This window comes from Patagioenas fasciata, chromosome 2 (genome assembly GCF_037038585.1).
Source record: "Patagioenas fasciata isolate bPatFas1 chromosome 2, bPatFas1.hap1, whole genome shotgun sequence".
Taxonomy (NCBI): domain Eukaryota; kingdom Metazoa; phylum Chordata; class Aves; order Columbiformes; family Columbidae; genus Patagioenas; species Patagioenas fasciata.
In genome coordinates this window covers 152,406,616-152,424,830 of record NC_092521.1, presented here as the reverse complement: position 1 = coordinate 152,424,830, position 18,215 = coordinate 152,406,616, and the positions used below count along the sequence as shown (strand labels likewise).

The window sequence follows — 18,215 nt, the reverse complement described above, 5'->3', positions numbered from 1 at the left end:
ATTAGCAATCACGCAACAACTTTGTGCCAGATAGAGCAATTGCCTGCATGGAAAAATAACTTTAGGAAAGCATTTAATATGTTTTAGCTGCTACGTAGCAACAACCTAGCAACTGAAGAGAGATGTGTCAACACATTGTGATCGGATAGATCTTCAGAGGCAACCAGGAAGATCCTGTGGGCCCACAGGGGTGTGCTGATGTGGTACCAGCTGAGATGTCTTCCTGCTGCTGCATCCTCCGAGAGAGGTGTAGGATGCTGCTTTTGCAGGTGTCCAACAATGCCAGCAAAAGAGAAAAAAAACTCCCAACCACATCAGTCATGTTTAAAGTATTTTGGGGACTAGTGCGTCACATCAGCTTCTTAAGTGTAATTTCTTCCAGTCCCTTTTCACCAGAGAAACCCCTCAGAGGAAATTAAAGGGAGAAGGACATCTGACCTACCTGAATGTAACTCTCCAGCCGTCTTTTGCTAGTCTGGCTCTTAGACTATCAGACTCAAATTGATTTAATGGCATTGGCATACTTAGTTCTCAATGAAAGTCATGCTGGACCATGTCCTCTGGAGATGGTTGTCTGCTTGGGGTTTGGAAAAGGCACCAGCCTGTGGAAAGTTCTTCATTCTCTCCATTTCATCTCATCTGCTGCCACACAGGAGTGTTCAGCTTACAGGAGTTGCTGTGTTTTCAGTTTGTGGAGAATACGCTCCTTTTCAAAACCAATGGAGGGCTCAACTCACTCTTGCCAATCCCGACAATAGGAAAAGAAGGGTAATACTTGGATGGGTACAATAGCAATTCATCTTTCTGGCTGGAAGCCTTGTTTTGGAGTTCCGTTGCTTAGTATCTGTCAGCACTTTCATCCTGGGGAACTGAAGCTTCCCCTACAACAGCCTGGCCTCAACTAAAAGTTGGCATATAAAGTATCAGAAGTCGGAGTGTTTTTTTCTAATTAATTTTGCAAATGAGGTTAAGGCTTAAGATATTAAAAGTAGTTGGGTGGTACTCAGCATAAAAAGAAGATTATTAGCTTGACATTTGCTTACTCTTGTGAGATATTTTAAAGAGAAGTGAGATGAATATTTAAAATATTATCTCAAAAAATGAAAAAAAAAAATCTATTAATCCAGAAACTGGGCAACCTTTTGAGGTGTCTAGCACCTCTAGGCATTGTAATTACTGTCTTTGAGAATAATTTGTTCAAAAACTAACCACATACATTCAACTAGTTTCCTTTCTGGAATGTTTCAGCTGCTGATGGATCACAAAAGGAAGGATCACAGCCCAAGTCTTTGAAGATATGAAGGAAGTAATAGTTAATGATTTGCTGATCTAAACCAAAAATGACTGACAACACAATGAAATAATGTGATCCTGCAGTGTGCCAAAAATGTTTTAAGTTGAACAGGAACAAATGTCAGAGAAGTTTGAAGGAGATTAGTTGTGATATACACTACACAACTATATGTGTCTGTTAATAAAAGATCTGCCCCAAGAAATTGCAAGAAAACGAATAGTCTCCTGTAACTGCTTATTTATCTCAAAAAGTTTTTGTTACAATTAAACACTTCACTCGAAATGCTACTTGAAGACAATGCAGAAAATCCCCACTAAGTACAGGAGAATTAAAGCTGTCCAAAACCACCTGTAATGACATATTTTGAGATTAGCTGAGAACCAATATCAACAGAGGCTGGTATAGATCAGGGTTGCACTTCTGCAATCTGACTGTCCCGTGCACTGAACACTGGGTTTTGTGGACATCAGACAGCACTGCTGCTGCAAACACATGTAGTTATAATACCAGAGCTTTCCTTCACTTGGAGAACACTGGAAGAATCCTTGGTGTATCTTATTATGTGAAAAATAATCCTATTAAGAGTAGATTAATTTAATGAATAAAGTCTCATCTTCTCACGCACAAGTCGGCTGTCGCCTGCTCTGGTGCAGCCTCCCAGCCCTGTCCAACCCCCAGCCCCTACCGACGGTTGCCCCGCCGCTCTCCTGAGCTCACCCCAGACAAATCTGAGATCATCATTCTCTGTGTGTGGCCTCGGAGCTCCGTACAGCAGGAGGCCAGAACCCACTGCTGAATGCACCGCTCCCGCTGCCCCCCGGACCAACACAGTGTCCACCGGGACGCATAGCATCAGCAGGTCCCACGTCAGTGTGGGCCGAGGAGGGCCCAGACCGCAGGAGAGCCACGCATGGGGCAGCCTGGCCCGTCCCCCGGGCGGGACTCTTGCCACGCGGCGTGACGCGCTACCGCAGCGGGCACCGGCGGGTCTCCTGCCCCTGGGCTCCCGCCGCACACTCCCGCGGACTCCCCGAGCCCCAGTTCTTGCCACGCTGCGAAATTCCGCAGCTTCCAATTGCGGGAAGACAAAACCACGCAGGCGCACGAGGGGCCCAGCAGCGCGAAAGCCACGGACCCGCCGGACTCGCCACCCCGGGGACAGCGAGCACAGCACAGCCCCGCAGCCGCCCGGCGCCCCGCCACCTGGCGTCATGCGACCCCCGCGAGGCGGGCCGCCGCCTTCCCCCGCGGCCAATCGGCGCTCCGCTTTGCGCGGTCCTCCCGCCTGTAGCCAATGGGGCGCGAGCCGTTCCTTGGCGTATGTCTGTGCACGGGGCGGGGGGCGGGCCCGGGCTGGGCGAGTGGCCGTTGGGCCCCGCACGCCGCGGAGCCCCGCCCCGGTAGGACGGGCCCGGCGCGCCTGGCCCGGCCCAGCGAGGCGGCGGCAGTGGCGATGGGGAATCGGGGCGTGCGGCTCCGCGGGTAAAGGGAGGCTGAGGCGCGCCCGCCGCCACCTGGGAGGCCTGGCCACAGGTAGGAGCCGCAGCCCCGCGCCGCGCAGGCGCCTCCTCGGGGCAGTGCCGTGCGCGGGGTCCGCAGGCTGTCGGGGGCCCCGCGTTCCCCGGGGTCGGGGCGGGGGGCGCCGAGAGGTGCGGCGGGTTGTGCTGTGCCGGGTTGTGCTGTGCCGGGTTGTGCTGTGCCGGGTTGTGCTGTGCCGGCGGGACCGCGGGGGTTCGGCCGGCGAGTGAGGGGATGTGGCAGGTGCCGGGCTGTGGGGGCTCGGCCCCGGGTCGTAGCGGGGGGTCCTCGCCCCCTGTACGGGTCGCCGGTTCCAAGATGGCCCCCGCCCCCCCGGCCGGCCGCCGCCCGCGTGAGCCCCCCGGGCATGAGCGAGGTGCCTGGGCAAGGGGAACCCTGCGGGGCCGGGCCCGCTGCCAGCCCGGGGGTTCCCTCGGGCTGAGGCGGCTCCCGCGGGCACCGGCAGCCGCGGCGGTACCGCGGGGGCAGGTCTGGATCCGCGCCCGCGGGAGGCAGGCCCGGGGCGCAGCCCTGCTCGGGGCTCCGGGGAATCCACCGGCGGGGGAGCGGCCAGTTCGGTCGGGCTGGTGCTCCGCTGTGCCTCGTTTAAACCTGGCGGGATGAGCCGAAAGGAGCTCGTTTTCACCAAGTAATGGATGTGACTAAACCACTAAGTGACATTCAGACTACGCAGCCGGATTCGGGAGACCTGTAAACTTTAATTTGTAGGTTATCGGTACCATGAGGTATTGTTATGAATTGGCTGAGAATAACTTAATCACCTGTGGAACCAGCTCCTTACCGATTTTGTTAACGCCTATGTTTAGTCTGTGTTGAGCAATAATTAGCATTATTAATTTGGTATGTTGCATGTGAAGAATGTAAATGATCATATTTGATGTAAGAGCTCGGAAGAGCAGTAGACGCCTTTGCACGCTACTTTTGTGCTTTCACTTCTGAATTTCTAGCTTTGTTTTATTTAATTTGTTTATAACAAACTGACTTTCTACATTTTCAGAGCTTTTGATTTGATTTCTTAAGCAGCCCACCACATCTTTGCCTTTTTCTCCCTCTAAATAAACTGTAGAAGAACTTCAGGGGCAATAGATTTCAGTGATTTTTGGAGTTTTTTCTTTTGAAGAAGGCTGAATAGTCTGAACAGCGGTGACTGGCATCTTTAGACCTCATGATGATCTTCAGTACTTGAATTCAGCTTTTTTTTTTTGTAGATAGTTTTTTTTTTAATGAGGTTAGAGTTCTTATTTTAAGTTTACTTAGATCAACAACCCAATTTTAATGAGGTGGGTTTTTTTAAACTTATGCTTTGTAGTTGTTGATTTTACAATATAGTAATTAGAATTTTGTTGTGAGGTATTATCATCATCCTTCAGCTCCCTTTTATGGAGAGATGTTTACATCTTTGCCAAATTTACAGAAAGATCTTAAATTTCAGCTAGGTGATTTACTGACTGAAAGTGTTGTTTGCTCTAATTGATGTGGATGATCAAATTTCTAATCTCATTTAGAATTAACATTATTATTTTGTTTGATATTGCTGTTTGCATTGAGTAAGGGTTTTTTGTATTCAGAATGGGTGATTGCATGTAGCTTGTAAAAGCTGTTTCAAAGCAACAGGTAACTTACGTTTTGGGATTTAATCTCATGGAACTAGAGAATGAATCAGTGAGACTTCTCAGTTTCGACTGTGCCTGTTTATTCCTCAGAATGAGAAGGAGTAAAGCAGTAGCCTAAATGATGATAAGTTGATTTAAATGATTTCAGGCTCAGAGTAGCTTTGGACTTTAATGTGAATGTGTCTATATTTACATGTATACACTTAAAAGGAGACAGAGGAAGTCCCAGAGCTGCAGATTGCTGTCAGCTGGCAAAGTACATCAAGGAAGGGTTGCCCTATGTTTACTCTGTTCTGTTCTCTTCTTTAGGTATCCACTAACAGTCCTTATTAGAGACAGGATACTGTGTTAGATGGACCTTGAACCTGAACTAGTGTGGCGCTTTTGTGTTTGTGATAAAATGTGTAGTAGCATGCTATTTGGAATTTAAATTTTAGATTAAGTAGGTGTCAGAGCTGTAAGTTTTTAAGGGTACAGTATAAAAGTCAATACCAGGTGCAGAGAAAGCAGGCTAATGAATGTGCTTATTTGTGTTTTTATAAACATTTATAGGACATCCCAACTCCTGATAGGAAACGGTCACAAGTATGTTTTCTAAGTGGCAACTTCTTAGTCTTTTCCTGAGTGCCTTGTGGGAGTACTGTGCTTCTCACAAAGATGTTGTTGGAATCTACTGCAACTCCCATCTCTTCTTATGATGTTGCAATGTTATCTTTCACTGAAACTCCAGCCTTAGTTCTGCTTTTCTGTGCTTTTCCTCCCCTTTTTATGTGGCAAGCACCTGGGCACCTGTGAACCTTTCATTTGTCTCTGGCACATGTAAGGGAGCAGAAGGAATCTATAAAAAGTATAGTAGCATCTTCCTTCTAAACTGGTTCCTCTGCTTTCAGGTTTACTGTAGAACTCGCTATGATAATAAGTAAAAGCAGGAAAAAAAAAATCTGGTCTTGCTGCTAGCAGAGTATTGTTAGTTGTCTTCTAGAGTATCTTTTGGAAAGTTGCTGCAGTGAATTCAGCAAATTTCACCATCTAGAACTATGTGAATGATGTGTAGGAGTCCTGAAAGCTCCCCACATGGTTGTACTAATGCGGTTTAATTCCAGCCTGTGGTGGATACACTCTTCCTCACCCCATCTCCTGAAAAGTTTTCATCCTGGTTGCTACTGTTTCTTTTTCATTAAGGAAAAGATACAGTGTATTAACTCATTCCTACTTAATTTTAGTTTTAGAAATATAGCCTAACAGAATTCATTTATAGCTGTTTTCATTGGATTGTGTTTACATCAGAAACAATATAGAATACTTACCAAGTACAGTGCTCTGCCATGTATTACAGAAGTAGAGAGAGAGGGAGCAAGCATTACTTAATACATGTCAAATAACTTTTACAGTGCAGTATCCTTAACAGCCTTTGATAGTTCAGGCCACTGGCTCTGTCCCGTGTCATGTTGGTTGTGTGGCAGATCTGAGAACAACTCTGACTTTGCATTCGCCTATTCTACAGAAACATTTTGAGCATTTTCATGAGGTATTCAAGTAAAGTTCTTGGACAAGTAAGTTTCCGAAGACAGCCATAAATGACAGAGACACACTGACATGCTCTGTTTCATCCAGGAGTCTTGCTTTAGGGGAAAACCAGCAGAAAGCAAAAACAGCATGTCTGAAGATGCACAAAACTTTACATTAGTGTTCTTGAATATCTATGTTCGGTATGCTCAGCTACCACAGAACACAACTTGAATTTTCCCCCCACTTTGGAAGGCTAACAAATTCCATGTGTTCTTAAGCAACAGCATTGAGCAAACTAGTTTTCAGGACTACAGGTTTTTGTCCCCAAAATAGTTTATTGGCCTACATTATGGATCATGGGTAGAATCCACCTTATCTCCTAGTTTTTAGCTCTGGAGAAAAGATGAGCTGCTAATGTAAAAGGGTTTCAGTATATTTAATCTCTTGGGGTCACATCTTGTTACTGTGGCCAACATCTTGATTTTTGTTGCTTTTTCATTCAGCCATGAAAGGTAATGTAATCCCACTATTGCTGTTCTTGTTACTTGCATAAAATAACTGATCAAGTTAAAATCCAGCATTGGCAGTACCCCGTTAAAGTATGCCATATTTTAATAGAAGAAAAAATAAAATCAGCCTTGATAGGTGTTTGCTACTTTTAAAGAACAAAAATTCAAGCTTTCTTGTTTCTGGACCATGTGCAGTATAGACAGTGATGTAATAAGCCTGCAACCAAAACCTCCTGAAATGAGCTCATTGTTTACATCCTCAATGACATCAGTATTTAAAGATAATCATTGAACCACTGCATAAACTGTAATTACAAACTGTAGCATAGAACTACGAAATTGGAGATGTGAACATTGCACGCTGCAAACTGCAGAAGAAATAGTGACATACAAACATGGAAAGCATAGGCCCGTCTTGATGTTTTCTACCTTGCTTTGACTGTTAGGTGACTGCCATGCATGTAACAGGGTTGTTGTGGTTCTGTTCCCCACGTGTGTTCTGTGCTCCATTTCTGATCTGCTCCATGTGCTCCACGTGTGATCTGCTGCTCCATTTCTGCTCCTGCAGCTGATTGCCAGGAGGAGACATCAGGTGCTTTCAGTTTGTAAGAGGAGCAGGTGGTGCATAATGCCAGGTAGAGTGTTGAAAAAGACATTTGCTGAATGTCAGTGTGCACAGCCAGTAATGGTTTTGAGGTTATTGCTGACTTGCTGAAGCAGAGTGATTTGCTATCATGAAGCAAAGCAAGCATAAATTCACAAGTGCTTAAAGGGTTTTCAATATGGACCCATTAAGTGCAATGGGAGAAGGTTTACACCTGAAGTTTTGTACGGGAACTTGCATATTGTTCACATGTAAGATGTGATTATGCATCTGTGAAGTCTTATGGATATTTATACATTAGATAAACCATACCTGTACCTATTTTTTAAATCATAATTTTGCTTAATTACTCATTTAAGACCAGTTTGTCTAGGACAGGTATGGAGGCAAAACAGATTTGCAACTTTGAAATCTTCTCTCTGTCTTAAATAAGTCTCTTCTGACTTATTTCTGAAGCAGGGCTTTATAGAGAAACAGTTGGGAAAATAACTACTTTAAACTTTTACCCCTAACATTTAGAATAAAAATGTGAAAATACATATTATTTCCAACACTGACTAGAACCAGTGTCATGTTACCACTATCCTTTCCTTTTTCCTTCAGGTTCCATAAATTATCAGCTCCAGCATCTGGAAAATGCAGCTCTTAAGTCCCTGTTGAAGTAAAGACTGTGATCCAGGTAGGATTACCTTATGATTGCTCATTTGTCCGCAATTTTCTGATACTGGACAAGGCTGTTGCTTGTTATTGATGGTTGTAAGCAACGTGTGAATTAGTATGAAAGACGAAGAATAATTTTATATCATCATTAGTATTAATAAATAAAGCTGTGAAACACCATTGTACTAATACATGGTCCAAGTATTCTTAATTGTGCGTTGCTTTATTGTCTTGTAAGGACAGCTTCTGGTTTTTGAGTCAAGAATGACTAAATATGCTTATGTTATTTCATTATATATGATGGTGTAAGTTTTGGAAAAAATAGGAAAGTGTGTTGCTAATACAGCCAACAGTTAATGATGGCAGTCTACAAAACACATTGCACTGTAAATTGTGTAACAAGTTTAAGTGTAGAGTAAAACTGCTTTGGAGCTACTAATTATGTCTCAGAACTTGGAAATGTATACATCCATTTATATAAGGAGCATAGAAAATCTTTATTGCGTTCACAATGTGGTGTTTGGTGGACTGAGCTTGGCTTTAGCAAATGAAGCTGTTCCAAAAGGAACAATGTAGTTTCAGATATGAAATGCAGAGCTGCTGTTTCACAGACAATATGCTGTGAATGCTATTTAAAGAAATGGACTTGACATCACTAATTATAAATGCAAGAGAGTGGAATATAATTGTTTCACATGTTACATGTGGTCAAATCAGAAGCTCCAGCTGTCAGATGGAGAGGAGTTTTGTGTGTTTTTAGAGAACACCTTGCAAGTTCCACTGACAGAAAGCCTTGCTTTTTTAATCACAGTCCAGAAAAGTTGCGAAAAGAGAACTGATCTAAAGAACCAGTCTTAAATTTCTTTTCAGAGGTTTGGCAGATACAGTAATGAAGGTTTTCAGTGGCTTAACAGATACTGTGATAGAAGTTTTCAATGAGTTGCTGTTCATGAGCAGTTAATTATCTCATTGTAATCTGGGTCATTTGGGAAGCTGTGAACACAGTTAACTTTGTGTTAGGATTGTGTGCTAAGTGAAATGTGCATGGGAAAGGGGGAATGCTGAAGCTGCACCATCTTCAGGCTGGCAGTGCTGGAGAAGTGACCAAAATCAACTTCTGCATGAGCAGCTTGCTCCCTTGTTAAGGTGAATAGAGTCTGAAGTCTAACAAGGGTATGAAATCTCTACTTAGTAGGTCATATCTAAAAATCCTTGCTCCTCCCCTAATTCTCTCCCTCCCACCAGCCCAAGGCACAGTTACTGCTGCTCCCACCAGGATGAACAGCCGCCCTTTGTTAGCTGTCTGCCTGGGGCACAGCCTGTCCTTGCTTTGCTGCTCCCTTGCCATCTGTAGATCCTAGAGGCCCTGAAAGGAGCCTTCTGCTGCCTAATCTCCAAGGCTAACTGAATCAGTAGATCTGTGTTACCTCCAGTACACATATAGCTAAACTGTAACTTCAGTCCCGCAGCATTTAATTTCCTATGGGGAAAGGAACATCGAGTCTATACTGCAGAGCTGTTGTAGGTTTCTTATTCAAAGATTGGTTGCTTCTCCAAAGACCCAAATCGGTTACTTTAATAACATCAAAATTAGATGTGCTAGAAATTTTGACTTGGTATCAAGACGACACTACAAGTACTACAGCCCAGCAAGGCTTAATCTGCCCAGATCAAGCTGCAGTGTCTGGCTCCTTGCTTCGAAAGCTTGTTGTGTGTTTGAAATGTGATATAGACAGTGACTTGGACCACCTTCCAGCTGCCATGACCAGTCTGAGCGAGGGTATCCTAAATGGCAGACAAGCCTTGGGATAAAACTGTGAATGGCATGCTTTGAGATGAGTGCTGAGTGGTGCCTTTGGTCCCTCATCTGACTGTGTGAGAGTCATGTGCCTGGGCCAGGAGACCTGGAACAGGTCTGTTGAGACGCCCTGGGAAGACTCCAGCTTCAAGAAGTCTTGATCATTACAACAGAGAGCAAAAATAACGTGCAGCAGCTGAGCAGTGAGGCAAGATAGAAGTCAGTCATCTGGCAAACATGTTTTTGGAAGGAGTATAGAAAAAACGGGTGTTGTCCTTTGTTTAGAGTGATGGCTGCTGCTAGCAAATGTGCATGGTTGAATACTGTTGTACTTTCCCTCTGTTTCTGCTGGAAGATAACTACTTCTAGTGGATGGTGGGCATGCTGGCACCCAGACTGAAGGAGAAGTTGTGACTGGAAATAGCAGATTTCAGGGCTGCAACAGTGGAGGAAAATGTTTTCATGGGCAATTAGACCTGGAAAGTTCTGCTGTGAGTGCCACAAAGGGAAGGATTTGCAAGGCAGTTACTGAAAGAAATGGGAGTCAAAGGAACAGTCTGGTAATTGGAAAAAAGTTGAAAACTTTACTGTGCCATCTGTAAATGGCTCTTGTTTCCTAGAAGCTACCAAGCTGTTTTCTAACGCTGTGTATTGCATTCAGTATTAAGTATTTTAACTCCTGATTCCATGATATTTTAGGTACAGAAGAATATTATAGCAGTGGTAAAACTTTTTTTTTCCTAGATATCTGATTTAAAAAGTAATGTATAGACAAATATTTGAATTTTGGAAGGAAACAAACCCTGACATTCCACACAGCAGAGGGGTCTTAGGTGGTACCTGTTAGGAAGGCTTTGCAAATTCAATAACCTTTTCTCAGCGTAGGACCTGGCTGATCTGCTAATTATATGTAATAGGTAACAGACTACCAAGGAAACTTCAGAAACCTTGCAAAATGCTACTTTTCATACTTGGAGAAGTGATAGTGAAGGGCGACCCAAATCATTACTTGTTGGCTATTATGACCTGAATCGACTGAAAAAAGTACAGAGAAACATGATAACCAACATCTGTAATATCAAGACAAGTAGTCTCAACCTAGTAACTGTTTACTAGTTGTTCACTTCTGGCTCAGCAAACCAAAGGTGGTATTAGTGGTGGTTGTTGTTTGTTTGGTGTTATATTTTTATATTGGTCAGAATTAAAACATCCTATAGGAAGATAGGTTTTAGTTAAATACACTTTTTATTGCTCCAAGAATAGAGGCAGACAGCAGCTGTAATACAATGTTTAATTCTGTAAATTTGTTGTGTAGGTGGATAAGTGTAATCGATGATGACAGTTGAGTAAATGCCACTTCATTAATGTAGAATTTACATTTTGCTCCTCAGACTCGCAGCTTTATCACACCGTTTAATGAGTTCCAGCTACTGTTTTTGGCTTCCTATGGGTGGTAGCAATTAAATTTGAAAGAGAACAGGCGGCATCCTGGTTGCTTCATCTAAAGACTAAGCTCACAATTTTTCATGCTGCTACCTTACATCAGAGAATTGAATGTCCTGCCTTATTAAATCACTTATTCTGTCTTCTCTAATGCTTTCATCAAGCTTGGGTATAGCATTAATATTTAAAATGTATGTATCAGTTCAATAGACACATGCATTACTTATCAAAACACTGCAGTTTATTAGAGTAAACCTGCTGTCATCACAGGTAAAAGTCTCTGGAGTGACAGGTAGTGCCAGCAGGTGCATTGTACATTTTCACAAGCTGGTCAATTGGGATGGTGGTAATAAGAAATATCACCTTCTTGCTTATATGAGTGGAGTGTCTCCGGATACCTGAAAAGAAAACGTGGTATGCACATTAAGATGCTCAAAGACCAACACACTATAGGAATTGGAAAGTATTCATTTAAGTAATTGGACTTTCTGTGGCTGTTCAGTGTGTCTGCATTAACAGTTTCCAGTATGTCAGAGCAGCTACATGTGTTACAGTTTTCTAATTTACCCACATTGCGAAGATGAAAATAATAAATAAAGTTATCCCCAGCTGACCAAAAGCAAATCTCATTCTGCATAGTGTTACTTATGGCTAAATATTTGTTTAGCTGGTAGTTTGCAGCTCATAAGGTCCCTCAGCATTGGGATAGAAATAGGAACGTGTCCTTCTTACAGTGCTGGCAGCGAATGCGGTGGGAACTGCTGCGGTCTGTCTGCAGGATTGCAGCAGCCTCGGCACCTGGGCTGCCAGGACAGTGTCCTCACTGCACAGCCCGGATGTCTTTAGTGTTTTCCCTGCAGTGGACTGCTCCCATTCACTGGCCAGTCAAACCCAAATGCTGATTTCCCTCCTATTTAGATGTGCATTTGAGAGCACAGTAAGCCAAGGGCTAAACTCCCTTTTGTGCCCTTGGGTTAGCGCTGGCCTTAAGACCTATGTGCTCTAGCCACCATATGTGAATTAAAAGTATACTGTTACCTTCTTCCTCTTTCAAGCAGGGCTTGGTTGTGATTCTGCCTTAAGAAACGTTAGTGTCTTGCTGCTGTTGCTGCTTTATATCTTCTCTCAGGTAATGGAAATTGTGTCGTCTTCCTCTCTATCTCTTTGCTGCTTTTGGAAAGAATCAGATTCTCTGCAGTGCTTGGAACACTTTTTAGAGACCTTACATGTAATAATACATTGTTTTGAATTGCTAAGTCATGATATGACCTTTTCTTCTCCAAAACTCATTCCTGAGTTTTGGAGATGTTATCTCCCCACTGGAATGCTTGACTGGAGCAATGGGTTTTGATATGGGCACATGTGGCAGGCACACACAGCCTGCTCCGCGAACGGAGAAGTGAGAACATGCCTCAGACTGACTGAAAGCCTCGTGTCTGTCTACCTCCTGCCAAACTTTGTGATGTTTTTTTACTATGTGATGTTTTCTTTACTGGGCATAGACTGTAATAGGAAAGGTAATTAAAAATCTAGTGTTCATGTTGTTGCAAAGCCACTTACCATTTAGAAACTAGAGGTTACAAATACATGGTAAGCTACAAATTTCCTCTGGTTTGTAATTTATTTTTTTCTGGAGGCAGTAAGTTTTTATGCATAAACTCTTTCTTGTATGTGTGTTTACAATACATAAAAATTATTTCATAGTGTATGTACTTAAGTACAAGAGAGCCCTCACTGTGAGGAGGCTGAATGTGTTTGTGCGTGCCCCTGCTGCTGGTACTGAGAAACATATGACCTTGAGTTTTAGATAATTGCTGTAACAAACCTCTCTCACTAATGAGTCTTCACCTCCTTTGGCAGTGAAACCTTTCTCAGGCTGAGGGGGCAAAAAGAATAATGAAATGAAGAAAGGAGAATGTCAGGTGCTTACCATTCTTTCAGTAGAATCAGCACATTGCATGAAACAATCTTCCTGATCATGTGTTGGAAGGGCACAGAGTGGTAGAACTGTACCCCTCGGAGAAGTAAAGCTGAAGGAAAAGCTCATCTAACCCACTGGATCCTACAGGAATCTTGTAACTAAAAAAGGGATAGTAAAAACTTTAAATAAAAGCCTCTTATCTAAGGAGTGAAGGGATGAGCTATTCTGGTCTCTAAGTAACAAACTGACTTCAGTCCCAGCATATGAATTAATACCACAGTCCCTCTGTCTAGGTGGGTGGTTCCCAGTCAATAAGTTGCGTTGTCATGGGGCATGGTGTTTGTTCTGCTTTTCCTTTTCTTTGTTAGACAATACTGAGCAGAGGATAGTATGGTCAGGCTGGCTTGGACTTCTTCTTGTAATAGTTGCTGACTTGATGCTGAGACCTTGTTTCCATGTAGCTCAACGAGGCCGTGTTCTGGCCATCCAGATGAGGCAGATTTCTTGCTCCATTGCTGGTGTCTCATCAGAGGATCACTGATTTGACATTTTGTCATGGCAGATTTTGGCTTGTGACTTGACGTGTGATTGTACCATCTGCCAGAATGTCCTATGTAGTTCTATGAACTTGGTATTAAATATAAATGAAGAAAGAGGGGAAAAAAAGCTTACTAATAGAAATGGCAGGCTTGTGTGACTTTATCAGCTCAAGACTCAGCATAAACAACTATACTTGAGATCTAGAATTTGTGTGCGGGAATCACTCCAGTCATATTTCCAAGACAATATTTGAAAAAGTATTGTTTCAAAATAATATGCAAAAAAAACCCCGCTGTACTACTTGGAACACAGGAGTCCTTTGCTGTCATTGCAGTATCATAGCAAAATAATTCAGGCTGCCTGGAAAACAGCCAGGGGTGAGCGTAGGAGAGTAATCAGAATATCTGGTAGGGAATTCTGTAGATTGTCTGTGGGTGCAGCCTGGAGAAGCAGAAAACAGAAGGTGAGTGTCTTTTGAGATAGGTGCAATTCTTAATGTCTGCATGTTTTCTGAGAGCATTAAGTTAGTTTTGTATAAACAGCTTTTCCTTTTGTATGCTTTGCAGTGCTTACAGTGTTTCTGAAGACTTCAATTTGCCCATTATTAATAATAATTATCTTAAGGTAAAGACCTTTTGGGATACAAAATATTCTTTCTAACTTTATTCCAGCTTAAGATAAGTTGGTGCAAAAGTGAATTACACTTCAAGCGATTTGTGTGTTTACAGTTTTGTAATATTTAGAGGAGTGAAACCTGATTCAGGTAGATTTCACGCTACAGTTTAGCTGCTTCTGTGTCAGACTGCTGAATGTCAAAATTTAAATGTCAGAATGCATGTAAAATAATCAAATAGTCTGTAAATGGTTAAGATCACTGAAATTTGTCTTATTATCTAGTATATCCCTTTCTGTATGTGAAATGCATCTCAAATTGAGATGAGTAATCCCACTTGCTGATGCTGCGGAGATGAGCTGGTGAATTATGAGGAGGCTGTTACATGGGCCAAGGTGCAGAAATTCATTTGTTACTTCCAGAGGAAAAATGATCAAAGGCTGGAGGTGAAGCTGCAACAAGGATTTGAAAGTGGTCATTTGAGCTTTGCATCTGTTGCGAACGTCCAGCTTGCTGAGATTAGTAGGGCAGGTCAAGTAAAACATGTCCTCTTATGCTCAGCAGGGCTGGTGCGAAGTCCTTGGTAGGATCTTCTTTCAGCATACTTTTTTTAAACTTGCCTGAATTATGCAGTCATATGTCTGGGATATACTATAAATCAGATCTGCAGGCTCTCATAGTGAATAAAAGTGTATGCTATTTTGATGACAAGTTTAAAAGAGCATTGATGTTCTAGTGTAAGCAGATGAACTGAAAGAGTAGGAAAATGTCTAAAAATGGATTGTAATGCTCTCTTGCAGCTACCATGCTCTGTGCTTTGCTTAGAAAATATAGTTTGAGATAAAGTTGCATAAACCTGTGTCTGAACAGTTTTGCTCTTGTTCTGCAAATCTTTCCTATGTGTTTAACCATGATGGTTTTGCATGGGAGAGGGAGAGGGGAAATAAACTAAAAAAAAACCAAAAAACAAAGGAAATTGCCTTAGAATTCTAAATTTAAAGTGAAATTATGTGCTAATTAAGGATAAATTCTATACTGCAGGTCTGATAATGAGAATGTAAGAGCTGTTATACCTTCTCCAGAAGCGACCAAGAGGACGTATAGAGAAAAGAGAGTCACAAATAGCTGTAAAGCAACCCTTGTTCTGGTGTAGTGGTCTAGCTCTTGACAAAGTTTTGTCTCTGACAGGATATGTCTGGACCATTTGTTTGATAGCAGTCAAAGAATCTGCTCTCAAAATGTGCTTGAAGTACTTACTTGAATAATTGGGTCTTGGCTATTACAACTGAACCAGGTATTGTTTAGCAAAAAAATGTTTCCTATAGTTTGCTCTTTCAAACTATAAAACTTAATGTAATAGAATGTTCTTTCTGCAGACTGATAGTGTCTTGCCAATTGTCTTGGACCATCGTAGTTCCTGCTGTTTTCCTGGTTAACGATATGTGGGCAGAAGTGACAATTTAAACCTTTCAGTAGCAAAGCAGGTGACAGCCAGTTTGGAATCATCCTGCCTGAGCTGAATCTAGTAAGGATGACAGCAAATAAAGAGCCCATTGAGTGTGTTAAATGTGATATTTTGTTGGGTAAGACGACCTGCTGCCGGCCGGCAAAACACCGGGGTGCAGGTGATGGGGCTGCCCTGTTGCATGGAGACTAAGCAGGCTCAGCTCTGCCAGGCTCAGCTTTGCCAGACCTGGGGGCAGGCACTGATGAGGTGAGCTCGCTGCAGTTCTGGGCTGTAGAGGGAGCACGTTTTTAGCATGAGGTTATGGGTCTACGATGTTTTATGGAAAGATACTCTGTGAAGTTTATTCTTGGCAAAGTTTGTCCTGCCGTGATATTAATAACTGGTTTTGCTTTCTGTGGTATAATTATTCTTGGGTATTGCCTGGCAGACAGTTGTATCTTAGAATTGTATCAGAATGATGTTATTTGCTTGACAGTTATTGTTCTCTTAGGAATGTGGGACAGGAAAGGACCTCCCTGTTAATTGAGTTTATTTTCATGCTCTTGTAGGCTTTATGTCATACAGTTATAGACATATGGAACCACTGCCTTAGAAGCAGCTGGGCCTTTTCCTCTCACTTCTTTGATTAGAAGCCTGTTCCAATGCAAAATTGCCTTACGCATGAGGAATCTGTTTGTAATGTTCAACCTAATTTTATTCATCAACAGTTGGTAATAATCAGCTCTTGTGCCAAGATTGTCCTTTTTTTTTTTTTTTGCTTATTAACTCTGTGTTTTTGTACACAGCCCTTGCTTTTCTCCTTAGCTTTACTTTTGCTAGACTAAGGCAGTTTCCTTGCAGTTTCCTTTGAGTGCTGTTGTTGAAATGGGGAGAAAAATGAAGGTATGGGTACTCAGACTTTTCAACTTTCACACAGCAGGTTTTTCCAGTTCCCTGAGAAGGGTGTGTCATATTCTTTGTACTATTGCTGATAAAATAAGTGAATAGTAGCTTCCTTGTTGGTGCAGTGCACCAACAGAAACACAAAGATTAAAAAAAAAAATTGTATTTTAAACACTCCAAACATTATCTTAGAGTGGCAAGGCTGTTCAAACAGTAGGGACTTGTGGTATATCCTCTAATGTGGCAATGCAGACAATCCTATGAAAGTGGTGTTGAAAGGCAGGCAGATGTTTGATTGCTTCAAGTGCGTGGGTTCCACTTTGAGTGTGTTGGTTTTTTTTCCCTAGGCTGTTAAATGTTCAGATCAGTATTCTGTGGCCGATCTGTGCAGAGACAAATTCTTTGTGCATTTTTAATGAGTAACTGCAAAAATTTGTGATCAAAGATAAGTCAGACATATTACATTGGAATAAAAAAACTGGAATTATGTTTAAATATTTTTCTGACTAATATTTATAGATACTTGTGACTTCTAGGGCTCTTGATAGATCAAAGTACTCTTCAAAGATTTATATTCTTAAGATATTAATGAGATGTAAAAGGTGGATATATTTTTAGAGTTTAACTACAAAACTTAAAGTCTGAAAAAGCTTCAGTAGCAAAACCTGACCTACTTTCTTCCCATTTAAAATCCTAAAGACTGGTGGGTTTAAAAAATAAACACTTAACACTGTTTAAAAAGCAGTGCAAGGTTTTCTATCCCAGGTTTAAAACAGAACTTAAGCCTTCCAGTGTTCAGCACTGCAGCTTCTGAAGCTCAGGCTCCTGGCTAAGCAAGTCAGGAGGAGGGCACCTGGGGGCCGTGTGCTGGTGAGATTCTGATCTCCTGGCTAGAATTTGAAATCCATGATATGAAGCACTGGTGCAGTGAAGCTGGTTGGTAGGAGACCAGGGTATACTTTAGACACTCATATAACAGTTATATTGATCAGAAAATAAATTCCATACCACTTTCTGCAGTTTTCTTTTAGGAAGATGCCTTTGATACCTGTCTTTATGTAGTAGACTAGCAGTTGATTAGCTTCTTGGTCTGAGAAGTAGTAGGCCTCGATTCTAGGTCCTTCTCAACCTGAGGGAGCTCAAACCCACATTTTTCCCTTCTTACAGGAGTGACATAACCCAGTTTTCTGTGCTTAGGTAGTGACTTAACCACCAGGCTGCAGATTCAGACTTCTTGCCTACAGTTTCACATCCATCAACTTGATATTCATGCAGCCAGAAATGCAACTTCATCAGGAAGGATGGGGCACTCCTGTGCAAAGTACCTGCAGGCTGATGTTAGGAATTCTCTTGGAACAGAGATTCAGTTCTTCACTTTTCTTTCTAGGAAAAGAAGTTTTACTACTTGTATGTTGTGTTTTGTTTGTTTTTGTTTTTTCCTGAGACAGACATGGTGATTTTGAATCCTGATACAGGAAAACAAAAGAGAATTTATAGCTGTTTTGTTTAAAATAAATAAACTGTTTTCTTTATGTGCAGGCAATACTGAGTCATCCAACTATGAATCTATTTACTAAGTTAAAGAACTCTTTTTCATTTTTGTTCCTAAGTGGTGGGATAACACTTGTGCAAAGAATTCCTTCACTCTTGTGATAAAGAAGACAAGATTACAGAAAATACGAGATCTTACAAGGGGATAACCTATTAATTGGTAGGAAGCTTACTGGCTGTTAAACTTCCGAAGCATTCAAAAATGAACTTGCTGTGTTTCTTTCCATGTTGCTTGCTCCCTATGTGATAACCCTCAAAAGTTTTGCTTCCA

The 18,215-nt window shown here is 42.1% G+C and overlaps 1 protein-coding gene across 4 annotated transcripts in view; it reads left to right on the top strand.

Moving 5' to 3' along the window:
* Nucleotides 1-2,702: 2,702 nt before the first annotated feature.
* Nucleotides 2,703-18,215, top strand: part of MPP7 (MAGUK p55 scaffold protein 7) — a 149,586-nt gene continuing 134,073 nt past the window's right edge. For all 4 annotated transcript variants that reach the window (XM_071805267.1, XM_071805266.1, XM_065831336.2 and 1 more), the window contains exons 1-2: nt 2,703-2,827; nt 7,672-7,747. The gene's annotated coding sequence lies outside the window, so the exon portion shown is untranslated. The remainder of the gene's footprint in view (nt 2,828-7,671; nt 7,748-18,215) is intronic.